This window comes from Megascapheus bottae, chromosome 7 (assembly GCF_031878675.1).
Source record: "Megascapheus bottae isolate mThoBot1 chromosome 7, mThoBot2.hap1, whole genome shotgun sequence".
NCBI classification, from domain to species: Eukaryota; Metazoa; Chordata; class Mammalia; order Rodentia; family Geomyidae; genus Megascapheus; species Megascapheus bottae.
In genome coordinates this window covers 51,011,620-51,028,751 of record NC_143515.1, presented here as the reverse complement: position 1 = coordinate 51,028,751, position 17,132 = coordinate 51,011,620, and the positions used below count along the sequence as shown (strand labels likewise).

The 17,132-nt window shown below is 40.6% G+C and overlaps 1 long non-coding RNA gene across 1 annotated transcript in view; it reads left to right on the top strand.

Annotated features, from left to right (window-relative positions):
• The window catches only part of LOC150060769 (uncharacterized), a 111,728-nt gene extending 99,400 nt beyond the window's left edge, over nucleotides 1-12,328 (top strand). Inside the window, exons 2-3 of the long non-coding RNA XR_016536262.1 lie at nucleotides 1,416-1,885; nucleotides 12,278-12,328. This is a non-coding gene — a long non-coding RNA (uncharacterized LOC150060769). The remainder of the gene's footprint in view (nucleotides 1-1,415; nucleotides 1,886-12,277) is intronic.
• Nucleotides 12,329-17,132: the final 4,804 nt, after the last annotated feature.

Sequence of the window (17,132 nt, the reverse complement as noted above, 5' to 3'; positions counted from 1 at the left end):
AATATTGTAACAATATGAGATAACCAAGGGACAGCAAAAGAGATGAGAGATAACATAGTACATTAAGGACAATAGTCACTCATTATATGGCTTTTGTTTCCTTCTCCTGGGGGTCCTTACATTTAGTATCATACTATTTGGCCTTATGTCTCTACATTTTGTTCTATTGTAAATCTCTGTGAGGAGAGCCCAAGGTTTCTACTGATTATGACAAATGAGGGAGACTATTGGGCTTATATGTTCCTTTGAGTCTGGCTTACTTCACTTAATATGATTTTTTCTGAGTCTTTCCATTTCCTTACAAATGGGACAATGTCATTCGTTCTGACAGCAGCATAGAATTCCATTGTATATAAATACCACATCTTGTTGATCCACTTATCAACTGAGGGACATCTGGGATGGTTGCATATCTTTGCTATGGTAAATAGTGCTGCAATGAACATGGTTGTGCTGGTGGATTTAGTATGTCTTTGTTTCTGGATGATTGGGTAAATGCCAAGTAGTGGAATTGCTGGGTCATATGGGAGCTCTATGTTTAGTCTTTTGAGGAACTGCCATACTGCTTTCCATAGTGGTTGAACGAGTTTGCACTCCCACCAACTGTGTAGTGTGATCCCTCCTGGCCACATCCCCTCCAGCATCAGTTGTTATTGGATTTCTTGATCCTGGCCATTCTAACTGGAGTGAGGTGGAATCTTAGAGTTGTTTTGATTTGCATTTTTTTTTATGGCCAGAGATGTTGAGCATTTCTTCATGTGTCCATAGGCCATTCTTATTTCTTCTTCAGAGAAGACTCTCTTTACGTCTTTGGCCCATCTTTTAATGGGATGGTTGTTACTTTGGAGATTAGTTTTAGAGTGATTCAATTTTTTGAGTTGTTGATATATTTTAAATATGAGGCCTTTGTCTGTTGTATGGTTAGTGAAGATCTTCTCCCATTCTGTAGGCTTCCTAATTAACTTATTAGCTATGTCCTTTGCCGTACAGAAGCTCTGCAGTTTAATGTAGTACCACTTATCCAGCCTTTCTCCAATTTGTTGTACAACAAAAATTTTATCAAGTAAATTATAATAATGTAAATTCTGAGGGTTAGCAAGAAAATGATAATAATATAAATTACAATAGCATAAATTCTGTATAGGATAGACAGGATACACATGAGTAAAAAATATAACAGACACATATGCTTCTCCATGTCTGTGCATGGCTCATCTTCCTGTATTGTGGTAACACATAGGACAGTGAGGGTCAAGAAGGCTGGGAGGAAGTATGTTGTGAAAATGTTCACACACTGTGGCAAAACTATGATGATCCAGTGATGATGAGACAAGATGAGATGTTTCCTGTGAATATTGATGACTTTTCCTTAGTCATTGATGATGATGATATTATCCACTTCTTTGTCACTACAGATAGGAACTGCAATCCAACCTTAATACACTGAGGAGCAACGCCACGCTTGTGAATATGTGCACCTGATTTAATGAAGATTAAACGAAAAGTAAAATGGATGCAAAATAAGCACACAGAATGGAACATCAATTAGGAACCAGTGATATGCCTGACAACCTACAACATGAAATCTTTTGGGTTCAAAGTAATGGTGAGGCTAAAAACGAGGCACGGCAACCTCCACTGCTATAACTGTACAAATGCTGCATTCATAGAGGCAGCGATGACTCTCCCACTTTGAGAGGATGAGCATTGGAATATGCACTTGTATTCAGAACAACTTACAACTGGGAGCAGTTCTTTTGAAAACTTACCGTCACTGAGTCACATGTGCTCTGGACAGACCAATGCTAGTCTCGAAAGCACCATCGTCACAAGCTAATATCATGTGACTCACGGAAGAGAAGTGGTTCCAGATGTTACATAGGGGGTGAGTTAATTAAATGTTAATTAAATATAGTAGGCTGGTTTTTTTCCCCCTGGGGTTTGAACTCAGGACTTCTTGTTCCTTGGCTGGCTTGCCACACCCTCAGGTTAGCTTTATGCTGGTTGCTTTGGAGATGGAGTCTTTCCTACTTTTCTTCTTGGGCTGGCTTCAAACCATGGACATCTGGATACTGGCTTCCTAAATAGCTAGGATTATAGGTATGAGACACAAGTACCTGACTTAGCAGGCTAATTCTTAAGTTGATAATTTTATATGGTTCAGGAGTGATGTTATAAATATCCAAATGACCTTGGGCAGAAAAAGTCTCTCCACCCTTATATTACAGCATAGATGATACCTTAAAAATAGATTTGATGCCTATTACTCAGATTCCATTATAACCATGCTGCCAAGTGTACATGAGAATATTATAGTTTTTATATTTATATTGCTGCTAACGATGACATATGGTCTTCCTGTGGATATATTTTCTTTTATTCCTTTTCCTGGATTATTATGAACTTTAAAATGTCTTAGAGAAAAACTCATACTTGAGTAAAAGAAATGGGATTTTTTACAATTTAAAAGAGAAGCTTCATAGTTGAATTGAACTCAATACTTATCTTGAGATGGAGGCCTAGTTGTTCCTAAGGCAGGCTGCAGGGACAGAAATTGCCACAGCCTTGTGGGTAGGACCAATCAAATGACAGGATTTTCCCTGTTCAGAATGAGTCTTATTCTAATATTTGTAAAAGCATACTCATGCCTTAAGACTAAGGAAAGAGACCACGATATCTTAACCATTAATATTTTTGCTGCCAAGTTTTTTTTTGCTGGATACCCCACTGACAGGCATGAAAAGATTACTGAGGCATTTTGCTAAAAGCCTTGAAAATGATGTGCAATGATTCACCCATTGCAAAAATAAATGTCTTTATCTATGATTGTGATATATAAGTAAGTAACTCAAACTTGGTATGAATGGTTACCTTGGTAAGAGAAGTATGTTTGGAGATGGAGGCATGGAGGAAGAGGTATAATGTTCTACTTTACACTATGTATCTCTCTATTTATAATTGCAGCAGTACCTTTGTCTATGTTATACTGATGTCTGTATTTATACGGTTTTAGTCTTTGAGTGTGAATATTAGTTATATAATACAGATGATCTATATTTAGAAAAAAAGTATATATAAAGCCTGACATTTCTGTCCAATCTGGCTTTACTCACAACTAACTCCCCTGACCCCCTTGGTAGAATGAAGTGGGCAGTATGAAAATAATCCAGAGGAACAAATGGTTGTTTCTTGGCCATGGTTCCCTTTGTCATCTCCGTCCTTTCTGATACACCAGTAGAGAGCATCTGACTGTATGCTCACCCACCATTTTCCCTATTTTTAGATTTGAAAAACTCCTGGGATTAGATGCCAATTTGAGATTAATTTTTTTCCTTCAATGTCTAGCTTCCTTGTGCTTGGCTCAGATCCCTAGTGCTGACTGGTGTTGCCTGCTTGCTTTGTCCAGGTAGAATAGCAATGTGTGTTAAGCTCTGCTTTATACTTGCTTCACAGAACCACAACAGAGAGCTCATGCTGGGGCCAGCACTGAGACCATGAACTCGGCCTATTTTGCTTATCAGTTGGAACAGTTCTGCCAAAGAAATCTGTTGGGGGATGTTGGCCTTATTTCCCAGGAACTAAAAGGATGAATAGTCTGCATTGAGCACATGTACTGCTCCACATTGGCTTGTGCTAATGAGAGTTTGGGGCTGGCATAGTGTTTGCATCTTTGGGAATGTGAATCACAGCTCCCACAAAGGCAGGTTGTTCAATAGAGAAGCCAGAAAGCTACTGGCTCAGGACTATCACTTCAGCTATTCTGTTGCTTATTTATTTATTCATTCAGTAAACTCTACTGACTTCTTGGAGCTGGCCTGACCACAGAATTGATCACCAGGCACATTCCAAAGCCCTCCATTTCTATGATTTTTGCACATCTCTTTCTCTTCCTGATTGGACTCATTATCCTTTCTCCTCCGGCCCCATTTTCTGGCATCTGACTATTTGTTCCCCTGTAGTAACTATTCCAGAATTACCTGCTTTGAGGGATGGCTTTGACATAATTTGCCTGACATGACCCAGAGCTCTGTCTCTGGATTGTCTCTGCATTTGCCTTTACTTCTCTGACTTGTTGATGGCCTATGAAATGAAATTGGGGTTGGCTAACTTTTTAGAATTTTCTAGGCAGTGGATAGAACCAGAAAACTCTATAGCCAGATACTTGGGACTGTTTTGGAGGATGAGAGGTATTGGGACTACAGAGATTTATTGGTTCCTTCATTCATTCAGAGATAGAAGGTTTTAGAAATGAGATAAACTGGGGCCTGAAGTGTGGCCAAGTGATAAAGTGATCACTTAGCTTGCACGAAGCCAGGATTTCGATTCCTCATTACCACATAAACAGAAAAAGTCAAAAGAGGTTCTGTAGCTCAAGGGAAGAGTGCTAGACTTGAGAAAGCCCAAGGACAGTGCCCAGGACCTAAGTTCAAGTACAGGACTGGCAAAAAAAAAAGAAAGAAATGAGATAGCTATAAAATGAATAGTCTTAAAGATGTTGAGAAGTACTTCCAAGAAAAGTAAGTATCCAAGGAATAAAGGGTGCTAAGGTAAGAACAGAAGTGGACATTTACTAGGGAACAGAGTTGGTCTCACTCAAAAAGCATTAGGGAGTGAGTCAGCCTTGTGGGTTGGTTGGGAAGAGCATGCTATTGACAAAGGGAAAATGAAAAGCTCTCAGATGAGAGCATGCCTGGAATGTTGGAGAAGAGTGAAGTCATTGTGAATTATCAGAGGCGAAAGCAGAAATCATCAGCTGTGAGCTGCAGAGATGTCTCTCTTCTCCTTCAGGCTGGAGCAGCAGGGAAAGGTGGGCGAATTGGTTCTGGAAGAGACTCACATGGGCCTAGGCTCCCGCATGTGACAATATAACCTCTTCAGAGAATGTCTGAAAATTGCATCCAAGTTTGCCTGGTTTCAAGATGGAAGCATGTGGGCTGGGATTGTACCTTAGTGGTAGCCTAGCATGCACAAGGCCCTTGGTACAACATAAAAAACAACAATGAAAAGAAAGTCATCAAATAAATCATAAAAATAAAATATTAAAAAAGATGGGTGGAAAGGCAGGAAGAAGACTGCAAGGAACTGGCCATGCAGCAGGCACCAGATGCAAAGATCCTTACAGGAGGCAAGAATGTTAGTAGATTTAATTCTAAGTCATGGAAAACCATGGGAAATTTACACATTGGAAGTGTAACTTTCATTGTTAAAATGAAAATAACTTCCACCCAGCCTTAGTTTTCAAAGCATCTATCTATGGTGGGCAGTCTTAGGACCCAGGGAAAAAAAAATTGGAGCATAATTTCCACATGTCACATAGTGCTAACTTTCCTGACCTCTGCTGTGGGAATTTTATCTTATTTTTTGTCCTTGCCAGATTGTTATGAGGAACAAATGAGATAACATGTGGGAAAGAGCACTACAGTCAGCATAGCACAGTATTCCCTACTCTGTGACTAAAGAATGAGGGAGGGAGCAATCTGTAAAAGTAGCAGTGTGACAGAATGGAATATAAGTGGCTCTGAGTTAGTTATTATCTGAAATCAGACCACACCACACACTGGCTCCAGGACCTTGTATCATGTACAGGGACAACTCTGGGCCTTAGCTTCCTAATTTCTAAGATGGTCCAATGCATACATCTCCAGATCAATGTAGAGCAGAGACTGGGTGTAGGAAGTGGCCAGCCTTGTATGTGGGCCAGAGGAGAAATTCTGTAATAGACTGGTGTTCTTTTCTGGCAGTGATTGTGATGAGCAGGTGATCATGTGGGTTCTTATGACACAGTACTATGGTCAAAGTACTATGCCTGGTGTTATGGAACAGGGCCACTGGTACCAGTAGTGTGACATTAGAACTGTTTTTATAGTAGTAAGAGTGTGGCTTTGTGTGGACCCTTCATCACACTTGGACTCATCTGTGCCCCTGGCACATGGCATGTTTGTGGCGAGGGGCACATGGGGGACACATGGAGGAAGTAAGGCTAATGGACCACCCAGGACCAGGCTCATGGCTGATGTGACATGAACTACAGTGTTCTTTCTTAGCTGACTGGCCAATGGCCTATCTACAGACACTGACTCAAGACAGGCAAGTGGGAAATGGAGGCTGAAACATGAATTCATATAAGTAGCCCCTAATTTCCTGCTACTGTGGGGGAAAAGCTTATTTTGTCTCGATTTAACAGAACAAATTGTCCACATTTGATTGAATTCTCAGGGAAAAAAAATGGAAAAAAGAAAACGTTCTCATCTCCTTCCTCTGTTTTGTTTCAGAGCACACAGCTTCACATTTCAAAGACAGAAAAAGAAAAATTACTGTCCAGCTGCAATTTCTCATTTGGCAGGCACCCAGCCATTTTCTCAGGATTTGACAGAATATGATCTCTCATTTAACTGGCTTTCTAATACTGCCCCTGGGCCATCCTGAATTGAATCAGACCCCAGTGCAATCATTATCTTGGCTGAAGATTCACACCTACAGATCTTCCCACAGACTGTTCAGTGCAGCCACAGTGGACTCTGAGACAAACAAGCAGAAAACAATATACTTGCCAAGTGGAAATGGGCTCACTGCTGTTTCCAACAGGGCTGCTTCATTTGTGTCTTTTAACAACCCTCCACAGTCACAGTCATTAGCCATTCATTCATTCAATAAATAATTAAGTCCCTAGCATGGTCCAAAATGCAGAGAGTATAATCTGTGGGTTTTTTTCCCCTGCAGGTAACTTACACTTTAGATGAAAAGATAAAATGGTAGATTAATAAGTTCTTGTGTAGAAGTACAGAAGTGAATGATGAAGAGTTAGGGTGGGAATCCAGAGCAGTAGAGAACTTCGGTTGTAGCTGGTGGGCTAGTTTGAGTGGTGAGATTAGAGTACAGAATATGGGGATAAAGAGAAGTGGAGTAGGGTGGATTCCAAGCTTGAGTGATGGAGGAATAAGATTGGTATGTTCTCTAATTGCTTCTAAAATATAATGGAAATAAGTATTATTTGGAGTCTTAATTCAACAGCTGGAAACTATGTGTACCAGTCTTTGGGCTTGAACTCAGTGCCTAGGCATTCTACCTTGAGCTTTTTTGCTCAAGGCTGGTGTTCTTCCACTTGAGTGACACCTTTAACTTTCATCATTTTTGTTTTTGGTGACTAACTAGAGATAAATCTCAGGACTTTCCTTCCCTGGGTTAGAGGTTGTGGTCCTCAGATCTCAGCTTCCTGAGTAACAAGGATTTTAGGCATAAACCATCAGTACCCAGATTGTTTATTTGATAAAACAATGAATACAGCATTATTATTATTATTATTATTATTATTATTACTATTACTACTACTACTACTATTGTTATTTTGTTACCAGGATTTAGTTTTGAAGCCAAGATTGTGTGCTTGCTTAGTTTTGCCTGGTTGACTGACACACTAGAACATGGGTCCAGCTTGGCATTTTGTTGTCTGTATCGGCAATGGAGTCTCATGGGCTTTTCTTCTCTGGATGCTTTGGAAGTACAATCTTCCTCAGCCTCATGGATAGCTAGGATTACAGGCATGAGCCAAGTAGCACCCAGTCAGTCTTAACTAATTTTTAGAAAAATTAATGCTATCAGTTTAGCTGGAGAGAACGAGTCCAAGGATATCACCTGAAGACCTTATTATGTACTCCTTGCAGTGTGTGGCACTGTGGACTTGGACTTGACTCTTGTTCTATAGCTGTAGAGAACATGACCTTTGAGTAGAAGAACCAGAAGGGACAGGTTGCCACTGATCTTCACTTTTAAGAATTAGTTCAGGATAAAAAGGATGTGAACCAGGCACTGGCAGTGCAGGAAAGAAAGCCTGAATGGGGATTATTTTGACTCAGATTCAAATGGATTTTAAGGCAAGGAAGCAAGCACTGGTAATGGTGACAATCTATGTATGGTGGGTACAATTAGAAAAGTTTAGATGGAGGGAGACGTAGAAGCCAATGAGCTGATGGATCTGGCTCATTATTGAAGTTATGTCAGGTGTCATATCTGAAGAACCTTTAAAGGATGTTAGAATCATCCACAAGGAAAGATCATCTGAGCACTAGCCAGGCCACAAGTGGAATGCCAGCTCAATGAAGAGCTTCTGAGCTCCTCTTTCCTTCTTCCTCCTTAATTTTCTACCTACAGAGAGGGGGAAAAGAGGGGCAGTTAATCACACCTCATGCCTACCATGCCATTGATTTCCAACTGAGAAAAAAACAGAAAGGATTCTTAGATTTAAATGAAGATAGAAGAGTGGCTTAATACATTGCAATAGACATTTTATGACTTAAAGTGACCAAATTATATGAGAGGACCCAACAGAGGTTTTTTGTTTGTTTGTTTGTTTTGTTTTTTGTTGTTGCATTTTGTCATTCCCAGACCCTTGCCCTCTGCCTAGTGGCAGTCAGAAAAAATTCTGGTGCAAAACTTTTCAAAGGCAATGGAAAACAAACAGTGAAGATAACTCACTCATCAAGTGCCACTTCTTCAAAGTGACACTACCTGTTCCAGCAGCATGGTCAGAATGAACTTTTGGATGGGAGTGAGGTTGGCACAGGGAGGGCACAGGATGCAAATCTGCTGGAGATGACATCAAAGGCAGAACCTCTGGAAGGCAGCAGGTGAGGAGGTGCGGACCTGTCACAGAGGCTGGAGTAGTGACAAGAGGAGACCTGCAAGGAGCTGGGAAAAAAAATAAAGTTAAGGTGATGGAATGCAAGCAGCAAGGTGGTATGGAGTGGTGCAAGAAGCCAGATGTTGAGAAATACGCTGGGAAAATTGAATGAACCTGAGGGACCTCGGGACCCTTAGAAGGATTTTATACAATGTGGCATGATGACATTTGCAGTTTAGAAAGGCAAGCTGCTTTGTAAAGAAATGTTTGGGGAAGAAAGGAAGGAAGGAAGGAGAGAGCAGTAGAGATAGTTAATCTGATTAATGTACAATGTGCATGTGTGAAATACCACAGTGACACCTTTGTACTGTTCACATACACAAGTTAACAGAAAGAATTGTCTGCTGCAGGTAGGAGCTGAGGCTGGGAGACAGTCTAAGAACATACATAGGTATGTGGTTTTTGTCAGGAGATCTTAGTATCCAGGTGTAAGAGGTTCATGTTTATCTAGGGTTATGATTGGCCTAGGAGATGTATTGGAGTGACACAGAATCTTTCATGGGTGTCCTGTCACCCTCTATTGTTCTGTACTGAAACCTTAGTTCCCCTGCAATAAATATTTGCTAACTATTGGCCTAGGGAGTTTGTACTTAGGGCTTTGCACTTGCTAGGCAAGTGCTCTACCATTTGACCCACAGTTTCAATCCTTTAAACTTCAGATTATTTTCAGATAGGGCCTCTCTTTTTGTCCAGTGCCTGCCTCTGACCATGGTCCTTCTCCTTATGCTTGTTTTGTAGTTGGGATTATTGACTTACAAGGCATGCACCGCCATACGGGATGTGTGTGTGTGTGTGTGTGTGTGTGTGTGTGTGTGTGTGTGTGTGTGCTGTGTGATTAATTGGAGAAAAGAATCTCTATGGACTTTCCTACCAACGCTGGCTTCAAACCACAATTCTCAGATCTCAGCCACCTGGGTAACTAGGATTACAGATGTGAGCCACTGGGTCCTGGCTTGGCTTGATTTTTTTTAAAGATAAGTGTGTGTGTGTGTGTGTGTGTGTGTGTGTGTGTGTGTGTGTGTGTGTGTCTTGCTGGCCTCACATCATGATCCTCTCAATCTTTACCTTCTGAGTAGCTGGTATTACAGTACTTGGCCTCATAAGTAAAATCTCATGTGTTTTTGTATGAGCCTTGTATGCTTTGTAGTTCAGTAGTAAAGTTGAGTAATTTTGATATGGACCTGTAAACCAAAAAGCGCAAATTATTTTCTATCCTATTACAGGAAGCTTGCTGGCTCTTGTATATGGCTAGAAATAACATTCCAGGTTAAACCTAAAGAAAGAAAGAGATTACAAAGTGTTCCTGTCAAAATGTAGTGAACAATAGGGACTTTTAAGAAACAGAAACAAATGCACAATGGTCACCTGGAGGAAGTGTTTCAGTTTCCAACTCCAGTGTAGCTCTGTGGAGTCACATGACTAAATTCTGGTGACTGAGACATGAGTAATGGGTTCAACTCCAGGAGGGGATTTTCACTTTCTTTCCTTCTTACTGGCTAGAATTTTTCAAAAACAAATAGCAACCCATTGCACAGCAGGAACCTGTTGGAATGGTGATGAAATAAAAGAGAATTTGGCCTCCAGTGCTATAGATTGCCACAGAGTTCAGGGCTACCTTCCAGTATTTACATAAGAGGAATACACTCTTGTCTGGATTAAGTCATCGATACTTGAGTGTTTCATTATCCTCAGCTGCCTCATTCTTTCGTTCCTTGTTGCACATCTAATGAGGGGTATACAGTGATTCCCCCCCGCCCAAATAACTTGTTGTATGAGTTTTGATTTCTGTGCCTGAGAATCTGGTTTTTTCTTTTTCAGAAGCCTTAGTGCCCAAAATTCTTTCATCAAGGACAGGAGTGGGTTCAGTGAATAGCAGAAAGCTGAGATTGCTCCCACCATTTGCAAGCAGGAGAAATGCTTATGGAGTTAGCTGGGGGTGGGGGATCCTATTTGACTATCAAGAACTCCAATTGCTACTAGGTCTTTTTTTTTTTTAAGGATGCAATCCTAGGAAACCATTATGCAGTTAGTATCTTCCTTAAATCTGACAGTTCAGTTCTTTCTGAAAATTTGTAAATGGTCTTAGACCCCTTCCAATTCTATTACATAGTACAGAATATTTTTTTCTATTTCTTGCAACCAAGAATATTAGCATAAGATCCATAAATTCCCTGGGCTTCACTGGTACTTCATAAAGTTCAGAAATGCCCACTTCACAGATAAGAGAAGGGAGGCGATGGTTCAAGGGAGGCGATGATTCAAGGCTATCAGGAAAACGATGAAACTGGCACTACTGTAGGTCAGATGATTTTGGAGGAATCTCATAACTAGTTTATATTATGCTCAAACAGCTTCCTTTAATAAAAACATAAATGCTTTGCTTCTTTCTTCAAAATGACTATAAACATGATAGTGCGGGCTGTGAAACAAGGGAAAATGTGAAACATATTTCTCTTGGAGGCAAAAAGACCAAAAAAATGAAAATAAACAAACAACAAAACCCACAAGTGTTGATTAAAGACAGAATAAATTGTCCCCAAAGTTTACAATGTAAAACAGGCAGATCCTTAAAATTAAGTTGACAGGCATATACAGCAGTGTAATTTTTTTCTTAATTAAACTGACAAAGATCCCCAGTTTCACATAAATCAACACAAAGCAACACATGTATGGTGCTAAAAGGAAGGGCATTAAGAGTTGCTGCAAGGAACAAGCTGTAATGAGATAATCCATGCTTTGCTGACTTGATATCCTTGGGGTAGGTGCTGGCTTGGGTATGGGGAGGGGAAATAGGGAGACCGAACATAGTGAAATCCACAAGTTACTTAGCAGGATTGTTCCTAGCAGGAGGCATATAAGGCAAATACGGTAACTGCCTTCTGTAAGTTTATTTGTGTATGTGTGTGTGCGCGCACACACACACACACACACGTATATGCATGGTTATACTGGGGCATGAACTCAGGGCTCAGTGCAACTCTCCCTTAGGCTTTTCTACTCAAGGCTGGTGCTCTACCACTTGAGCCATATCTTGCTTCTGGCTTTTGGGTGGTTTTCTGGAGATAAGACTTGCAGACTTTTCTGCCTGGGGTAACTTTGAATCATGATTTTCAGATCTCAGCCTCATGAGTTGCTAGGATTACAGGCATGAGCTACGAATGGGCAGCTAGGTCAATGTTTTCATAGTTTTATATAAGAGAGATAGCTTAACTTTCAAATATAAGGTATTCATGCATTCTATACTTGTATAAGCTCTTGTCAATCGACAATGGCACCACTTCTCAGAGAGTTTCTTATGGCATGTGAATCCTTCTCAACAGTTTCTAGCTAGTCATATCAGCCAGTCAGAGCTAGTCTGGGAAGCAATAGTGTGCTGTCTCTAAATTAATTATGAGGCAGTCTTTAGAAGCAAAAAGATGTGGGTTTACAGCATCCTTGTCTGCTGGGCAGCCTTAGGTAATTAGCTGAACTTCTCTTAGCCTCACTGGTGAAACATAGTACCTACGTTGTACTGAAATGTACTCAGGATTTGTTATAATTCAACTTGGTAAGACACACAGCTATGGAAATGGAAATGATGGAAGATGTTGATTTTTAAAGATCTCTGGAGAGAGGAGTTACAGCACATACCCCATGTGTGCCTACCTGGACGAGTACTATGGCAGCCATAGAGAGTCAGCAGACAGAAGCAAGGCAAGGAAAAAACATTGCCATGGCCTTTAAAAATTATTATTATTATTCTTGTATTTTTTTTCAGATTTTGGGTGAAAAAGTAGGTCAATGGTAGGAACAGGCTAACCAAGTTAGGAGCTGGTAAGAGGGCTTTAGATCCAGGATATAGGGAATGCCTCTAGTTCTCTGGCTCCTGACTCTTTTTTTTCTCATATATTTTTTATTGTAATTAATAGAAGGGTTACATTATATTCACCAGATAGAAGGTACATTACTTCACATACATTGATAGCCTTTCTCATGTCTTGATCCCCATTTTCCTCCCCCCACCCCCGCCCCTCATCTCGTTTTCCCCCCTTTCCTATCCAACTTCAAATAACCAAATACACATATATTTATTTTATTTTGTTTTATTTTTTTCATACATTTTTATTGTAATTAATAGAAGTGTTACATGATATTTGCCAGATAGGAGGTGCATTAATTCACATACATTGATACCCTTTCACATGTCTTGATCCCCATTTCCCTCCCCCCCACCCTCACCCCTCATCTTGTTTTCCCCCCTTCCCTATCCAATTTCAAATAACCAAATACAAATATATTCAATATATCAGGTAACAAAGTGGGATACTGTAACAATATGAGATACCCAAGGGACAGCAAAAGAGATGAGAGATAACATAGTACATTAAGGACAACAATCATTCATTATATGGCTTTTGTTTCTATACCCTAGAGGTCCTTTCATTTAGCGTCCTACTATATGGCCTTTTGTATCAAGGTTTTGCTTTATTGCAAATCTCTGCTAAGAGAGCCCAAGGTTTCTACTGATTATGACAAATGAGGGAAACTACTGAGCCTAAGTTCCTTTGAGTCTGGCTTACTTCACTTAATATGATTTTCTCTAAGTCTTTCCATTTCCTAACAAATGGGGCAATGTCATTCTTTCTGACAGCAGCATAGAATTCCATTGTGTACAAATACAACATCTTGTTGATCCATTCATCAACTGAGGGACATTTAGGTTGGTTCCATATCTTTGCTATAGTAAATAGTGCTGCAATGAACATCGTTGTGCTAGTGGATTTAGTATGTCCTTGTTTCTGGATGATTGGGTAAATGCCAAGTAGTGGAATTGCTGGGTCATAGGGGGGAGCTCTATGTTTAGTCTTTTGAGGAACTGCCATAGTGCTTTCCATAGTGGTTAAACGAGTTTGCACTCCCACCAACAGTGGAGGAGTGATCCTTCCTGGCCACATCCCTTCCGGCATCTGTTATTAGTTTTCTTGATCCTGGCCATTCTAACTGGAGTGAGGTGGAATCTTGGAGTTGTTTTGATTTGCATTTCTTTTATGACCAGAGATGTTGAGCATTTCTTCATGTGTCTATAGGCCATTTTTATTTCTTCTTCAGACAAGCCTCTAAGTCTTTGGCCCATCTTTTAATGGGATGGTTGTTACTTTGGAGATTAGTTTTGGAGTGATTGAATTTTTTGAGTTGTTGATATATTTTAGATATGAGGCCTTTGTCCATTGTATGGTTGGTGAAGATCTTCTCCCACTCTGTAGGCTTCCTAATTAATTTACTAGCTATGTCCTTTGCCATACAAAAGCTCTGCAGTTTAATGCAGTCCCACTTATCCAGCCTTTCTCTGACAAAATATGCATATATACAATATATCAGACAGCCAGGTGAAATACTGTAACAATATGAGATAACCAAGTGACAGCAAAAGAGATGAGAGATAACATAGTACATTAAGGACAACAATCACGCATTATATGGCTTTTGTTTCCATATCCTGGAGGTCCTTTAATTTAGCATCATGATATAAGTATCTAGGTTTTGTTCTATTGTAAATCTCTGCTAGGAGTCCTGACTCTTTTTTATTTGTTGTTGTTGGTGGTGGTGGGGCTTGAACTCAAGGCCTGGGTGCTGTCCCGAGCTCTTTTTGCTCAAGACTAGCACTCTATCACTTTAAGCCACAGCTTTACTTCTGGCTTTTTGAGTGGTTAATGGGGGACAGAATCTCACAGGGACTTTTCTGCCATGGCTGGCTTTGAACTGAGCTAGAGTTACAGGTGTGAGCCATGGCACCCAGCTGACTCCTGACTCTTGAATGATTAGGATGGAAGCTATTTCCTCCTGGAATATGCCCAGATAGGGGAGGCAGTTCAGAGTACAATATAGGCTTTGTATTGTTTGGTTTGCATCTCAATTGCATGCTCCTCGGGAAGGCTGGCTGTACCTAAGAATTTTAGCTGGCCTGGAGAGGAGAATTCTTCTCAGGATGACAAAGATCCCAAGATGTCATGTCCTCATAAAATACAGGGGAAACATTTCCAATGATCATATAGTTGTCTCAGAACTTCAAGAAAGATCACATTTTTGAGCTATTTAATAGATGCCTTTTTTCCTGCCTGGATTTCTCCTTCTGCCTCCCTGTCCCCTAGCCAGGAAAGCACATGCACTGCAACGCCCACAAGGGGCTCTGGTGGGCACAAAAGTTGAAGTAGTCTCAGAAACTCTAAAGCTCACCCCTATCAGTGAGTTCAAGGTTACCCACAGGAGATAGAAGAGAGATTTGTGGAAATCTGTGGAAGACTATAAGGAGATTCCTTATGCGGTATGCAGATATTTGGGCTGTGGGGAAACTCAGGCTCTATGTCTGAGTAGAAGCTCAGAGAAGAATGGCTGCAGGTTTGGGCAGCTCTTGGTGAGGTTTCCTGTAGTGTACGAGGGGCCTAAGACCTGTTCTGTGTCTCTGAAGATAGGATAGGTTATTGGGGATAAAGAGCCATGTCAGCTAGGACAGGGGTTATGCCAGCTAGGTCAGTCAGTGGCTATGCCTGCGGATAGCCTACCTGCATGGTGACTTAGGCTAGAGAAACTGAGGCTTCGCACTGTCCATGGTTAACAAATCCTAAAAGATGACAGACATGTAGTATTCTGTCAGCCCAGTAAAACAGAAGCTCCGAATTTTAATTTACAGAAAATATAAAGGTGCATGGTTTCTTACACAGTTGAGTTTAGATTGAGATTCTTCTCCTCTCCAACTGCAAAGCTTCTAGAATGTGTCAGGCATAGGACGGACACCTTAAACCAAAGGCATTGTTATTAGTGTATTTGCTTGAAATCAATCGTTTGGTTAAAAAATATTCCTTACGAGTATCATTATCTCAGAGAAACTCCATTTTCCCTACAAGTATATTTCTTTTCCACTTACCCTTTAAACACAAGCCTAATTAGTCTCCTTCCCAGCTGGATTCGGTGTCCCATGGGGCTGACATTTATGGGCTGCCTGACCCTCAAGCGTTTGCTGATGGGGAGGAGAGGTTTAGCTTCAGAAAATGAGAGTGTGGAGAGAGTTAACGGGGGTACCTTGCTAATTCTTTCCCTCCTGGGCATAGCTGCAGACCTGTGTAACTTCAACTCCTGCTGCTGGCTTCCCCTTCAGCAGTGGGACAAGTGGTGACACTTGTTCTTCCCTCCCATTTTCAGGGCTCAGAGATAAAAATGGTTTCCCTTCCCCCTGGCTAGATCTGGGAGCTAAATTTCCTTGTTGGTTTCTTAATCCTATCCCTTCCTTGGAGGGCAGGGAATTTATTAAATCCTCTTTACTTGAAGCATCTTAAGTAGAGTTGTGTGTGTGTGTGTGTGTGTGTGTGTGTGTGTGTGTTTTAATGGACTAGGACCTTGACTGATAACATAAACAAGATTATTCTTCTGGTTGTTTTTTCCAGCAATAGCAATGGTTACAGTGATCTGGTCACTTTGTCCGACTTGGATTCCACCAGGTCCCACAGCTTCTATCAGTCAGGATGAAGGCTGATTGAGACTCTGGGTCGATCTGTGACTTGGCTGCCACTGTGGTGGCAGTGTTTGGTTGAAGAGAGGAAGATAGACACTAAAACCTTTAAAACATATTGACATCAGTCCAACATGGGTTCCAGGTGCACTTCTCATTTTAATATATTTTGTATGTGAATAATTTAAGTAACCTCCCTGTTTGGATTCTTCTTCTGCACTCCATAAGTGTTCACTTCCTGGATTGCAGTGAAGATAAATAATAAGGTCATGGTGAGAACGGTTGAGTACATGTGTGCCAACTTTGAGAATGTGAACATGGTTAGAGGTATGGCTTCTTGGCATGGGTTTTTGGTTTCTGTAAAGACAAGTTCTTTTTTTCATATATTTGTTATTATAATTAATAGAAGGGTTACATTATATACGCCAGTTAGACGGTGCATTACTTCACATACATTGATACCCTTTCTTGTGTCTTGGTCCCCATTTCCCTCCCCCCACCCCAGCCCCTCATCTTGTTTTCCCACCTTTCCTACCCAACTTCACATAACCAAATATGCATCTATACAAAATATCAGATAACCAGGAGAAAGACTGTAACAATATGAGATAACCAAGGGACAGCAAAAGGGATGAGAGATAACACAGTACATTAAGGACAACAATCACTCATTATATGGCTTTTGTTTCTATATCATGGAGGTCCTTTCATTTAGTGTCATTCTATATGGCCTTATGTATCTAGGTTTTGTTCTATTGCAAATCTCTGCTAGGAGAGCCCCAGGTTTCTACTGATGATGACAAATGAGGGAAACCATTGAGCCTAAGTTCCTTTGAGTCTGGCTTACTTCACTTACTATGATTTTTTCTTAGTCTTTCCATTTCCTCACAAATGGGGCAATGTCATTTAAAGACAAGTTCTTATCCCAGCTGCTAGAGTATCTTGCTCTTAAGCTGAAAAGGCACTTATCTA